Consider the following 15,586-nt stretch of genomic DNA (forward strand, 5'->3'; position numbering starts at 1 on the left):
TGTGGTAAACTACTCACGCTTCATCGGAAGGGCAATGGTGTTGATGTAGAAACCCCTCGTGATCGAATCCCCCTCCGGCAGGATGCCGAAAAAGACCCCTAGATGGGATCTCACGGGTATAGAAGGTTGCGGTGGTGGAAAAGTGTTTTTGTGGATCCCTCTGATGGTTTTGGGGTATATTAGAATATATAGGCATAAGAAGTAGGTCGGTGGAGTCACCAGGGGCCCACAAGGGTGGGGGCACACCCTCCGTCCTTGTGGCTGCCTCGTGGCATCTCTGACGTCCACTCCAAGTCCTCTGGATGTCTTCTGGTCCAAGAAAAATCATTGCAAAAGTTTTATTCCATTTGGATTCCGTTTGGTATTCCTTTTTTATGAAACTCTAAAACAAGGAAAAAACAGAAACTGGCACTCGGCTCTAGGTTAATAGGTTAGTCCCAAAAATAATATTAAAAAGCATATTAATGCATATAAAACATCCAAAACATATAATATAATAGCATGGAACAAACAAAAATTATAGATACATTGGAGACGTATCAAGCATCCCCAAGCTTAATTCATGCTCATCCACGAGTAGGTAAATGATAAAAATAGAATTTTTTATGTGGAATGCTACCTAACATACTTATCCATGTAATTTTCTTTATTGTGGCGTGAATGTTTAGATCTGTATGATTCAAAACAAAATTTTAGTATTGACATAAAAACAATAATAATTCAAGCATACTAACAAGGCAATTATGTCTTCTCAAAATAACATGGCCAAAGAAAACTTATCCCTACAAAATCATATAGTCTGGCTATGCTCCATCTTCATCACAAAATATTCAAAGCATGCACAACCCCAATGACAAGCCAAGCAATTAATTCATACTTTTGATGTTCTCAAACCTTTTCAACTTTCACGCAATACATGAGTGTGAGCCATGGACTTAGCACTATAGATGGAATAGAAGGTGGTTGTGGAGAAGACAAAAGGAAGGAGATAGTCTCACATCAACTAGGCATATCAACAGGCTATGGAGATGCCCATTAATAGATATCAATGTGAGTGAGTAGGGATTGCCATGCAAGGGATGCCCTAAAGCTATAAGTTTATGAAAGCTCAAAAGAAAAAACTAAGTGGGTGTGTGATACGTCTCCAGCGTATCTATAATTTTTCATTGCTCCATGCTACATTATCTACTTTTTTGGATGTTTAAGGGCATTATTATACACTTTTATATCATTTTTGGGACTAACCTATTAACCCAGAGCCCAGTGCCAGTTTCTGTTTTTACCTTGTTTTAGAATATCGCAGAAAAGGAAAACCAAACGAAGTCCAATTGACCTGAAACTTCACGGAACTTATTTTTGGATCAGAAGAAGCCCAGAAGACTTGGAGTGCACGTCAGGGGATCTACGAGGAGGCAACGAGGCAGGGGGCACGCCCACCCCCTGGGCGCGCCCTCCACCCTCGTGGGCCCCTCGTTCCCCCCCTGACGTACTTCTTCCGCCTATATATCTCCATATACCCTAGAAACACCGGGGAGCACAATAGATCGGGAGTTCCGCCGCCAGAAGCCTCCGTAGCCATCGAAAACCAATCTAGACCCGTTCCGGCACCCTGCCAGAGGGGGCAATCCTCTTCGATGGCCATCTTCATCATCCCGGTGCTCTCCATGACGAGGAGGGAGTAGTTCTCCCTCGGGGCTGAGGGTATGTACTAGTAGCTATGTGTTTGATCTCTTTCTCTCGTGTTCTTGAGGTGATACGATCTTGATGTATCGCGAGCTTTGCTATTATAATTGGATCCTATGATGTTTCTTCCCCCCTCTACTCTCTTGTAATGGATTGAGTTTCCCCTTTGAAGTTATCTTATCGGATCAAGTCTTTAAAGATTTGAGAACACTTGATGTATGTCTTGCCGTGCGTATCTGTGGTGACAATGGGATACCACGTGATTCACTTGATGTCCTTTTGGTGATCAACTTGCGGGTTCTGCCCGTGAACCTATGCATAGGGGTTGGCACACATTTTCATCGTGATTCTCTGGTAGAACTCTGGGGCACTCTTTGAGGTCCTTCGTGTTGGTTGAATAGATGAATCTGAGATTGTGTGATGCATATCATATAATCATACCCACGGATACTTAAGGTGACATTGGAGTATCTAGGTGACATTAGGGTTTTGGTTGATTTGTGTCTTAAGGTGTTATTCTAGTACAAACTCTAGGGCTGTTTGTGACACTTATAGGAATAGCCCAACGGATTGATTGGAAAGAATAACTTTGAGGTGGTTTCGTACCCTACCATAATCTCTTCATTCGTTCTCCGCTATTAGTGACTTTCGAGTGACTCTTTGTTGCATGTTGAGGGATAGTTATGTGACCCAATTATGTTATCATTGTTGAGGGAACTTACACTAGCGAAAGTATGAACCCTAGGCCTTGTTTCCTATCATTGCAATACCGTTTATGCTCACTTTTATCACTTGCTACCTTGCTGTTTTTATATTTTCAGATTACAAATACCTTTATCTACCATCCATATACCACTTGTATCACCATCTCTTCGCCGAAATAGTGCACCTATACAATTTACCATTGTATTGGGTGTGTTGGGGACACTAGAGACTCTTTGTTATTTGGTTGCAGGGTTGCTTGAGAGAGACCATCTTCATCCTACGCCTCCTACGAATTGATAAACCTTAGGTCATCCACTTGAGGGAAATTTGCTACTGTCCAACAAACCTCTGCACTTGGAGGCCCAACAACGCCTACAAGAAGAAGGTTGTGTAGTAGACATCAAGCTCTTTTCTAGCTCCGTTGCCAGGGAGGTTAGCGCTTGAAGGTATATCTTTAGATCTTGCAATCGAGTCTTTTAGTTTCTTATTTTAGCACTACTTTAGTTTATAAAAGAAAACTACAAAAAATGGAATTCAGTTTGTCTCATACGCTTCACCTTTTTAGTATCTTTCGTGAGTATGATGTAAAGGATAATTGTGCTCAAGTGCTAGAAGAAGAAATTTATAAAATGTTTGGCACTAAATATTTTAATGATGAGCATGATTGCAATGTTGTTAGTATGAATTCCTTGAATATCCATGATGCTAATGATATGCAAAGCCACAAGCTTGGGGAAGCTATGTTTGATGAAGATGGCATTTTTTGTTCCCCATGTTTTGATGAGCAAATTTATTATGATGAAAGCATGCCTCCTATCTATGATGATTATTGTGATGACACGTATGCTTTAAAGAATAATAATAACAATGAAACTTGTCATCTTAATTTTGATTTTCAATCACATGATAGTTATTTTGTTGAGTTTGCTCCCACTATTATTCATGAGAAGAATTTTGCTTGTGTGGAGAGTAGTAAAATTTCTATGCTTGTAGATCATGAAAAGAATGCTTTAGGTGCTGGTTATATTGTTGAATCATTCATGATGCTACTTAAAATTATTATGAGGGAGGAACATATGCTTGTAGGAGTTGCAATAATATCAAGTTCCTCTCTATGTGCTTAAAGTTTTGAAGTTATGCTTGTTTTACCTTCCTATGCTAGTTGATTATTGTTCCCACAAGTTGTTTGCTCACAAAATCCTTATGCATAGGAAGTGTGTTAGACTTAAATGTGCTAGTCATATTCTTCATGATGCTCTCTTTATGTTTCAATTCCTATCTTTTATGTGAGCATCATTGAAATCATCATGCCTAGCTAGGGGCGTTAAACGATAGCGCTTATTGGGAGGCATCCCAATTTTATTTTAGTTCCTTGATTTTTGTTCCTGTTTAGTAATAAATAATTCATCTAGCCTCTGTTTAGATGTGGCTTTATGCTTTTAATTAGTGTTTGTGCCAAGTAGAACCTTTGGGAAGACTTGGGGAAAGTCTTGTTGATCTTGCTGTAAAAAACAGAAACTTTAGCGCTCACGAGAATTGCTGCCATTTTTATTGGGAGAGTGCTATTTAGTTCATTATTTTTTCATATGATTAATAGATAAATTCCTCAGGTCCAGAAATTTATTTGAGAATTTTATGAGTTTCATAAGTATACGGTTGATCCAGATTACTACAGATTGTTCTGTTTTTGACAGATTCTGTTTTTCATGTGTTGTTTACTTATTTTGATGAATCTATGGCTAGTAAAAGAGTTTATAAACCATAGAGAAGTTGGAATACAGTATGTTAAACACCAATATAAATAAAGAATGAGTTCATTACAGTACCTTGAAGTGGTGATTTATTTTCTTATACTAACGGAGCTTACGAGTTTTCTGTTAAGTTTTGTGTTGTGAAGTTTTCAAGTTTTGGGTAAGGATTCGATGGAATATGGAATAAGGAGTGGCAAGAGCCTAAGCTTGGGTATGCCCAAGGTACCCCAAGGTAATATTCAAGGATAGCCAAGAGCCTAAGCTTGGGGATGCCCCGGAAGGCATCCCCTCTTTCGTCTTCGTTCATCGGTAACTTTACTTGGAGCTATATTTTTATTCACCACATGATATGTGTTTTGCTTGGAGCATCAATTTATTTTGTTAGGATTTGCTTGCTTTTATTTAGAACAATGTTTTGCATCTTTTATTTCAATAGAAGTGGCATTGATAGCCTTTACTATGCCTATTTTAGAAGTCCACATGTTGCTGTTTGAAAACAGAAAGTTTACCAATGTTGCAATAATTCCCTAGAAAAGTCAGAATGTGATAAAATGTTGAACCCTTTTGCATATTAAGATCTGGTAAATTTACTACAGTGGGAATTTTCTTTCATAATTTTTGGAGATAGGTAAGTATGTGTGTTGCTGCATTCTTTACAGACCGTCCTGTTTAGGCAGATTGTTGTTATGTTTGCATATGTTTGCTTCTTTAATGATTCTATTTGAGGATAGGACTACTAAATATGCAGAGGCATTTAGTATGCAAATTTGAATAATAATTTTAGTGATTTTCTACAGTAGAGTATGATCAGGTTTTTGCAATGGTTTATACAAAGTTATCTCACGAGTCCTTGTTGAGTTTTGTGTGGATGAAGCTTTTGAGATTTAGGGAGACCGTGATATGAGAGGAATTAAGGAGACATAAAAGCTCAAGCTTGGAGACGCCCAAGGAATCCCAAGATAATATTTCAAGAAGTCTCAAGCATCTAAGCTTGGGGATGCCCCGGTTGGCATCCCACCTTTCTTCTTCAACAACTATCGGTTAGTTTTGGTTGATCCTAAGTTTTTGCTTCTTCACATGATGTTTGCCATTCTTAGAATGTAATTTTATTTTGCTTTGATTGCTGTTTGAATAAAGTATCAAGATCTGAAATCCTTGAATGTTAGAGAGTCTTCACATAGTTGCATAATTATTCGACTACTCATTGATCTTCACTTATATCTTTCGGAGTAGTTTGTCAATTGCTCTAGTGCTTCACTTATATGTTTTAGAGCATGGTGGTAGTTTTATTTTGAAGAAATAGATGAATTCTCATCCTTCACTTAGATTATTTTGAGAGTCTTAAATAGCATGGTAATTTTCTTAAAATCCCAATATGCTTGGTATTCAAAGAATAGTTAAAAAAATCTTATCAGTGTTTTGAATACTAAGAGAAGTTTGATGCTTGATGATTGTTTTGAGATATGGAGGTAATAATATCAAAGTCGTGCTACTTGAGTAGTTGTGAATTTGAGAAATGCTTGTGTTGAAGTTTGCAAGTCTCGTAGCATGCACGTATGGTAAACGTTATGTAACAAATTTGAAACATGAGGTGTTATTTGATTGGCTTCCTTATGAGTGGCGGTCGGGGACGAGCGATAGTCTTTTCCTACCAATCTATCCCCCTAGGAGCATGCACGTAGTACCGAGGTTTTTGATTACTTGTAGATTTTTGCAATAAGTATGTGAGTTCTTTATGACTAATGTTGAGTCCATGGATTATACGCACTCTCACCCTTCCATCCTTGCTAGCCTCTTCGGTACCGTGCACTGCCCTTTCTCACATTGAGAGTTGGTGCAAACTTCGCCGGTGCATCCAAACTCCGTGATATGATACGCTCTGTCACACATAAACCTCCTTATATCTTCCTCAAAACAGCCACCATACCTACCTATTATGGCATTTCCATAGCCATTCCGAGATATTGCCATGCAACTTTCCATCGTTCCGTTTATCATGACACATTCATCATTGTCATATTGCTTAGCATGATCATGTAGTTGACATAGTATTTGTGGCAAAGCCACCATTCATAACTATTTCATACATGTCACTCTTGGTTCATTGCATATCCCAGTACACCGCCGGAGGCATTCATATAGAGTCATACTTTGTTGTAGTATCGAGTTGTAATCATCGAGTTGTAAATAAATAGAAGTGTGATGATCATCATTTTCTAGAGCATTGTCCCAAGTGAGGAATAAAAAAAGAGAAAGGCCATAAAAAGAGAAGGCCCAAAAAAGAGAAAGGCCATAAAAAAAGAGAAGGCCCCAAAAAAATGAAAAGAAAAAATGAAAATGAGAGAAAAGAAGGGACAATGCTACTATCCTTTTCCACACTTGTGCTTCAAAGTAGCACCATGATCTTCATGATAGAGAGTCTCTTGTTTTGTCACTTTCATATACTAGTGGGAATTTTTCATTATAGAACTTGGCTTGTATATTCCAACAATGGGCCTCCTCAAGTGCCCTAGGTCTTCGTGAGCAAGCAAGTTGGATGCACACCCACTTAGTTTATTTTGTTGAGCTTTCATACATTTATAGCTCTAGTGCATCCGTTGCATGGCAATCCCTACTCCTTGCATTAACATCAATCGATGGGCATCTCCATAGCCCATTTATTAGCCTCATTGATGTGAGATTTTCTCCTTTTTGTCTTCTCCACATAACCCCCTCATTATTCTATTCCACCCATAGTGCTATATCCATGGCTCGCGCTCATGTATTGTGTGAAAGTTTATAGGTTTGAGATTACTAAAGTATGAAACAATTGCTTGGCTTGTCATCGGGGTTGTGCATGATGAGAGCATTCTTGTGTGACGAAAATGGAGCATGACTAAACTATATGATTTTGTAGGGATGAACTTTCTTCGGCCATGTTATTTTGAGAAGACATGATTGCTTAGTTAGTATGCTTGAAGTATTATTATTTTTATGTCAATATGAACTTCTATCTTGAATCTTTTGGATCTGAATATTCATGCCACAATTAAGAAGAATTGCATTGAAATTATGCCAAGTAGCACTCCGCATCAAAAATTCTGTTTTTATCATTTACCTACTCAAGGACGAGCAGGAATTAAGCTTGGGATGCTGATACATCTCCAACGTATCTATAATTTTTGATTGCTCCATGCTATATTATCTACTGTTTTGGATGTTTAAGGGCTTTATTATACACTTTTATATCATTTTTGGGACTAACCTATTAACCCAGAGCCCAGTGCCAGTTTCTGTTTTTACCTTGTTTTAGAATATCGCAGAAAAGGAAAACCAAATGGAGTCCAATTGACCTGAAACTTCACGGAACTTATTTTTGGATCAGAAGAAGCCCAGAAGACTTGGAGTGCACGTCAGGGGATCTATGAGGAGGCCACGAGGCAGGGGGCACCCACCCCCTGGGCGCGCCCTCCACCCTCGTGGCCCCCCTGACGTACTTCTTCCACCTATATATCTCCATATATCCTAAAAACACCGGGGAGCATAATAGATCGGGAGTTCCGCTGCCAGAAGCCTCCGTAGCCACCAAAAACCAATCTAGACCCGTTCTGGCACCCTGCCGGACGGGGCAATCCCTCTCTGGTGGCCATCTTCATCAACTCGGTGCTCCCCATGACGAGGAAGGAGTAGTTCTCCCTCGGGGCTGAGGGTATGTACCAGTAGCTATGTGTTTGATCTCTTTCTCTCGTGTTCTTGAGGTGATACGATCTTGATGTATCGTGAGCTTTGCTATTATATTTGGATCCTATGATGTTTCTTCCCCCCTCTACTCTCTTGTAATGGATTGAGTTTCCCCTTTGAAGTTATCTTATCGGATTGAGTCTTTAAAGATTTGAGAACACTTGATGTATGTCTTGCCGTGCGTATCTGTGGTGACAATGGGATACCACGTGATTCACTTGATGTGTGTTTTGGTGATCAACTTGCGGGTTCCGCCCATGAACCTATGCATAGGGGTTGGCACACGTTTTCGTCGTGATTCTCCTGTAGAACTTTGGGGCACTCTTTGAGGTCCTTTGTGTTGGTTGAATAGATGAATCTGAGATTGTGCGATGCATATCGTATAATCATACCCATATATACTTGAGGTGACTTTGGAGTATCTAGGTGACATTAGGGTTTTGGTTGATTTGTGTCTTAAGGTGTTATTCTAGTACGAACTCTAGGGTTGTTTGTGACACTTATAGGAATAGCCCAACGGATTGATTGGAAAGAATAACTTTGAGGTGGTTTCGTACCCTACCATACTCTCTTCGTTCGTTCTCCCCTATTAGTGACTTTGGAGTGACTCTTTGTTGCATGTTGAGGGCTAGTTATGTGATCCAATTATGTTATCATTGTTGAGGGAACTTACACTAGCGAAAGTATGAACCCTAGGCCTTGTTTCCTATCATTGCAATACCGTTTATGCTCACTTTTATCACTTGCTACCTTGCTGTTTTTATATTTTCAGATTACAAATACCTTTATCTACCATCCATATACCACTTGTATCACCATCTCTTCGCCGAACTAGTGCACCTATACAATTTACCATTGTATTGGGTGTGTTGGGGACACAAGAGACTCTTTGTTATTTGGTTGCAGGGTTGCTTGAGAGAGACCATCTTCATCCTACGCCTCCTACGGATTGATAAACCTTAGGTCATCCACTTGAGGGAAATTTGCTACTGTCCTACAAACCTCTGCACTTGGAGGCCCAACAACGTCTACAAGAAGAAGGTTGTGTAGTAGACATCAGTGTGCATCCAACTTGCTTGCCCATGAAGACCTAGGTCAATTTGAGGAAGACCATCGTTGGAAATACAAGCCAAGTTCTATAATGAAACATTCCCACTAGTATATGAAAGTGACAATATAGGAGACTCTCTATCATGAAGATCATGGTGCTACCATGAAGCACAAGTGGGTAAAAGAATAGTAACATATTCCCTTCTCTCTTTTTCTCTCTTTTTTCTTTTTTTTGGGCCTTCTCTTTTTTTGGCTTTTTCTCTCTTTTTCTTTATATTTATTTCCTCACATGGGACAATGCTTTAATGATGAATATCATCACACTTTTATTTACTTACAACTAAAAAATTACAACTCGATACTAGAACAAAATATGACTCTATGTGAATGCATTCGACGGTGTACCGAGATGTGCAATGAATCAAGAGCGACTTATATAAAAAAGGATGAATGGTGGCCTTGCCACAAATACGATGTCAACTACATGATCATGCAAAGCAATATGACAATGATGATGCGTGTCATAATAAACGAAACGGCGGAAAGTTGCATGGCAATATATCTCGGAATGGCTATGGAAATGCCATAATAGGTAGGTATGGTGGTTGTTTTGAGGAAGTTATATGGTGGGTTTATGGTACCGGCGAAAGTTGCGCGGCACTAGAGAGGCTAGCAATGGTGGAAGGGTGAGAGTGCATATAATCCATGGACTCAACATTAGTCATAAAGAACTCACATACTTATTGCAAAAATCTATTAGTCATCAGAACAAAGTACTACGCGCATGCTCCTAGGGGGGTAGATTGGTAGGAAAAGACCATCGCTCATCCCCGACCACCACTCATAAGGAAGACAATCAAAAAATATCTCATGCTCCAACTTCGTTACATAACGGTTCACATACGTGCATGCTACGGGACTCACAAACCTCAACACAAGTATTTCCCAAATTCACAACTACTCACTAGCATGACTCTAATATCACCATCTTCATATCTCAAAACAATCATAAGGAATCAAACTTCTCATAGTATTCAATGCACTTTATATGAAAGTTTTTATTATATCCCTCTTGGATGCCTATCATATTAGGAATAATTTTATAACCAAAGCAAATTACCATGTTTTTTAGTTTAGAGACTCTCAAAATAATATAAGTGAAGTACGACAGTTCATCAATTTCTATAAAATAAAACCACCACCGTGCTCTAAAAAGATATAAGTGAAGTACTAGAGCAATATTGCCTATCTCAAAAGATATAAGTGAAGCACATAGAGTATTCTAACAAATCATGATTCATGCGTGTCTCTCTCAAAAGGTGTGTACAGCAAGGATGATTGTGGCAAACTAAAAAGCAAAGACTCAAATCATACAAGACGCTCCAAGCAAAACACATATCATGTGGTGAATAAAAATATAGCCTCAAGTAAAGTTACTGATAGACGAAGATGAAAGAGGGGATGCCTTCCGGGGCATCCCCAAGCTTAGGCTCTTGGTTGTCCTTAAATATTACCTTGGGGTGCCTTGGTCATCCCCAAGCTTAGGCTCTTCCCACTCCTTATTCCATTGTCCATCAAATCCTTACCCAAAACTTTTGGTACTGCTGTGAACTCATTCTTTGTTTATATTGTTTTAATATCTACTGTATTCCAACTTTTCCATGGTTCGTACCCCCCGATACTAGCCATATATTCATCAAAATAAGCAACCAATACATAGAACACAGGATTTGTCAAAAACAGAACAGTCTATAGCAATATGGATATTTCGAATACTTGCGTAACTCCAAAAATTCTGAAAAATTAGGACAACCTAAGCAATTTGTTTATTAATCTGCTGCAAAAAGAATCAGTATTTTATCATGCATCTGTGATTTTTAACAATTCTGGGACTGAGCGCAAAAGTTTCTGTTTTTCAACAAGATCAAATCAACTATCACCGTAAGCTATCCCAAAGGTCTTACTTGGCACAAACACTAATTAAAACACAAAACCACATCTAACCATAGGCTAGATGAAATATTTATTGCAAAACAGAACCTAAAAAGCAAAAACAAAAATAAAATTGGGTTGCCTCCCAACAAGCGCTTTTCTTTAAAGCCTTTTAGCTAGGCATTGAGATTTCAATGATGCTCACATGAAAGATAGCAATTGAAACACAAAGAGAGCATCATGAAACAAGTGACAAACAAGTTTAAGTCTAACATGCTTCCTATGCATAGGGATTTTATAAGCAAACAAATTATCAAGACAAGCAAAAACTACTATATGCAAGGAAGAAGAAAGAAACAATAGCAATCTCAAAATAACGAGAGGTAATTTTGTAACAAGAAAAGTTCTATAACCATATTTTCCTCTCTCATAATAATTACATATGGGATCATAATCAAACTCAACAATATAACTATCACATAAAATTTTCTCTTCATGATCCACATGCATGCAAAGTTGACACACGTCTGAAATAGTGGGATTATCATAAAATAAAGTCATGACCTCTCTGAACCCAATTTTATCAAATAATTCATAAGATTGACCAGTCTCCAAAGTAGTGGGATCATTGTTACCTAAAGTTGACACTCTTCCAAACCCACTTTTAGTATTATTGCAAACACTATTATCATGAGGCTAAAATAAATTTTCAAGATCATACGAAGAATCACACCAATCGTGATCATTCCAACTAGTATCCCCAAGCTTAGGCTTTTGCATATTATTAGAACAATTGACATCAATATAATTTGTAGTAAAACCATTGCAATCACGCTTTTTATTCAAGGAGGTATCTGTAACGCCCCGAGACCGATGTGCCAGGTGTCTTCCAGTTATTCGCGTCGTTGCCATGTCACTCGCTTGCGTGTTGCATCTTGTCATGTCATCATGTGCATTGCATCATCATGTTTTCAAAACTTGCATCCGTCCGGGTTCCCCAGTTCCGTCTGTTGTCCGTTCTGAGCCCAACCACACTTGCACGCGCCCGCGGCATGTCCGAAATAGTATTTTATACGTGGCCGGAAAATGTTCTCGGAATGGGATGAGAGTTGACGTGTGGTCTTATTATAGTGTAGATAGACCGCCTGTCAAGTTTCATCGCATTCGGAGATCGTTTGATGCCCCAACGGATAACTATAGTGGCATTATAGCCGGTCTAACGTCGGACATTTTCAGTCTCCGAAAACAGTCGCCGGGCCTTTCTCTCTTCTCTTTTCTCAGCCTGAGGCCTTCCGCACAGTCCACTACCTATCGCCAGGCCAACCTAACCTCTCTCGTCAGCCCGCGGTCCTCCTCACGCACGCGCCCGAAAAGTTGTCCCGGACCCGACCCGAGCAGTCGTCACCGTCGTGTCCGGATCATCTCCAAACATCTACAAAACATCATCGTTTTCTTATTTGGGCTCCCTAGCCTATTCTTCCCGACCGTCCGATTTTGATCGGAGAGACGATATACGCCAAAGTCAACCCACCTACTATATATATAGTCTATCCCTAGTCCATTTTGGACAACCCTAATTTCTAGGGATCCTACCCTAGAGCCGCCACCCCCACCTAACTCCACTCGGCTTTCCCTGCCCGGCCAATCAAGAGCGCATGCCTCGATCTGGATCGAGAGGAGCACCGACCCGCAAGTCCCTGTGTCTCTGTCGAAGCCCGCGCCAAGCTCCTCGTCCCCGTGCAGCCAGCGTCCTCTACATCGAGCAGAGGGACCACGACCTGCATCGGCCACACCCCGCTCTTGTGACCGTCTCCTTGCAGCGCCCTTCACCACCTAGTTTGTCCGCGCCTCGCCTGCCAGACTCCCTCGCCGTCCTCCCGCCGGAGAGCACCACCAGCAGCGCCGCGAGGCCTCTGCTCCTTTCCCTTTCCTTGTTGAACCTCTCCCTCTAATGTCGCTCAGCTCTCTCTCTCCTTTTTGTTTTTTTCATGGACAGGGGATCAAGCCGCCACCACTATGGTCTTCCTCCGCCACGGGACACCGGCGCCCGACCCCCTCGTCACCTGCGCGCCTACAGGTCCCCTGCCTCGTCGCCCCAGCATGGATCCAGCTGTCCCTGCGCTGCAGCCCCATCGTGCCGCGCCTGTCCAGCCTTTGCTTCGAGCAGAGGAGGACGATGAACTCTTTCAGTGCCAGTTGACTTCATCGCCCCGTGCGTGGGCACGAGGCCTCCAAGGCCCAGCTCCAGCTCTACTTTGCTTCGGCACGTTGGCCCAACGTGAGAAGCCACCATTTTCCCCCGCCCAGTGCGCTGCATACTATCCTGCGCCCTGCAGATCCGGCCCAGTATCTTTTTTTTAGGCTCTGTGAATTTAGCTAATTTCCAGGGGATTGCAGTTTTACAGAAACCCCCCTAGTTTCATGCATTTAATAACTTCACAACCGTGCATCGGATTAAAACAATTTATATATGAAATATGCTTAGTTTTTCATCTAGTTTCATAATATTCAACTTTCATGCATGTTTAGAATGTTTAAAATGTTGTTTGTTTAAATTTGCTTAAATAAGTTGCTAAAATGATTTAATTCATAACTAAATAACCGTAGCTCGGATTTTAATAAACTTTATATGTAAATGGGGTAGAAAAATGCCTAGTTTAACATGGTCTACTTGCTTTGCATGTTTAACAACTATAAAATTTGGTTTAGGGCAGAACAGTACCAAACCTAATATATGGATATGGGGTTTTATCGGAATTGTTGTTCGTTGTTTCCGGCCTCATTTAAACTTGCCTAGATAGGTAGTTTTGTTGTGTTCACCCCTTGCCATGCTAACCAACATTTAATTTTGTTGAGTACATAAACGAGAGAGAACTAAATAAGGCATGTGGTGCTCCTTCAATATGCAACTCGTTGCATATTGAGCTCCACTTAACTTGTAGTGTTGTTTGTGCACTTTGCCATGCCATGCTTCATTAAACCGGACATGCTTCATAATTGTTTGTGCATCATGCCATGTCTATGTGGTGGTTGTTTACTATGTTATCTGCTTCTTTCCAGTGTGCTTCTTCGGGTTGTTTCCGGTAACGTCGTGTTTGTGAGGACCCGTTCGACTACGTCCGTTTGTATTCTTCATGGACTCGTTCTTCTTCCTTGCGGGATTTCAGGCAAGATGACCATACCCTCGAAATCACTTCTATCTTTGCTTGCTAGTTGCTCGCTCTTTTGCTATTCCTATGCTGCGATACCTGCCACTTGCTTATCATGCCTCCCATATTGTTGAACCAAGCCTCTAACCCACCTTGTCCTAGCAAACCGTTGTTTGGCTATGTTACCGCTTTGCTCAGCCCCTCTTATAGCGTTGTTAGTTGCACGTGAAGATTGAAGTTTGTTCCTTGTTGGAACATGGAGATGTTGTTCCTTGTTGGAACATGTTTATTTCTTGGGATATCACAATATCTCTTATTTAATTAATTCATCTATATACTTGGTAAAGGGTGGAAGGCTCGGCCTTATGCCTGGTGTTTTGTTCCACTCTTGTCGCCCTAGTTTCCGTCATATCGGTGTTATGTTCCTCGATTTTGCGTTCCTTACGCGGTTGGGTATAATGGGAACCCCTTGACAGTTTGCTTTGAATAAAACTCCTCCAGTAAGGCCCAACATTGGTTTTACCATTTGCCACCTAGCCTTTTTTCCCTTGGGTTAGGCCAGCCCAAGGGTCATCTTTATTTTAACCCCCCCCCCCCCCCGGGCCAGTGCTCCTCTGAGTGTTGGTCCAAACTGAGCGATGTCCGGAGCTACCAGGGGCAACTCTGGGCTGGCCCACCCGACGTCTGGCTCATCCAGTGTGCCCTGAGAACGAGATATGTGCAACTCCTATCGGGATTTGTCGGCACATCTGGGTGGCTTTGCTGGTCTTGTTTTACCATCGTCGAAATGTCTTGTAACCGGGATTCTGAGTCTGATTGGGTCTTCCCGCTAGAAGGAATATCCCTCATTGACCGTGAGAGCTTGTGATGGGCTAAGTTGGGACACCCCTGCAGGGTTATGAACTTTCGAAAGCCGTGCCCACGGTTATGAGCAGATGGGAATTTGTTAACGTCCGATTGTAGAAAACCTAAAGTTGACCTTAATTAAAATACATCAACCGCGTGTGTAACCGTGATGGTCTCTTTCCGGCGGAGTCCGGGAAGTGAACACGGTGTTGGAGTTATGTTTGACGTAGGTTGTTCTAGGATCACTTCTTGATCATAGTTTCTCGACCGTGCTTTGCCTTCTCTTCTCGCTCTCATTTGCGTATGTTTAGCCACCATATATGCTAGTCGCTTGCTGCAGCTCCACCTCATACTTTTACCCTACCTATAAGCTTAAATAGTCTTGATCGCGAGGGTGCGAGATTGTTGAGTCCCTGTGGCTCACAGATACTTCAAAAACCAGCTTGCAGGTGCCGATGAGTCCGCGCAGATGACGCAACCAAGCTCAGGAGGAGCTCGATGAAGATCTTGTCCTTGGTGTTGCTTCGTTCTAGTTGATCAGTAGTGGAGCCCAGTTGGGGTCGATTGGGGATCTATGTAGAATTTGGGGTAGTCTTCTTTTACTTTGGTTCCGTAGTCGGACCTTGATTGTATCTGGATGATGTAATGCTTTATTCATGTATTGTGTGAAGTGGCGATTGTAAGCCAACTATGTATCTTTTCCCCTTATGTATTACATGGGTTGTGTGAAGATTACCTCACTTGTGACAT

The sequence above is a fragment of the Triticum dicoccoides genome, chromosome 2A (assembly GCF_002162155.2).
Source record: "Triticum dicoccoides isolate Atlit2015 ecotype Zavitan chromosome 2A, WEW_v2.0, whole genome shotgun sequence".
Classification (NCBI taxonomy): Eukaryota; Viridiplantae; Streptophyta; class Magnoliopsida; order Poales; family Poaceae; genus Triticum; species Triticum dicoccoides.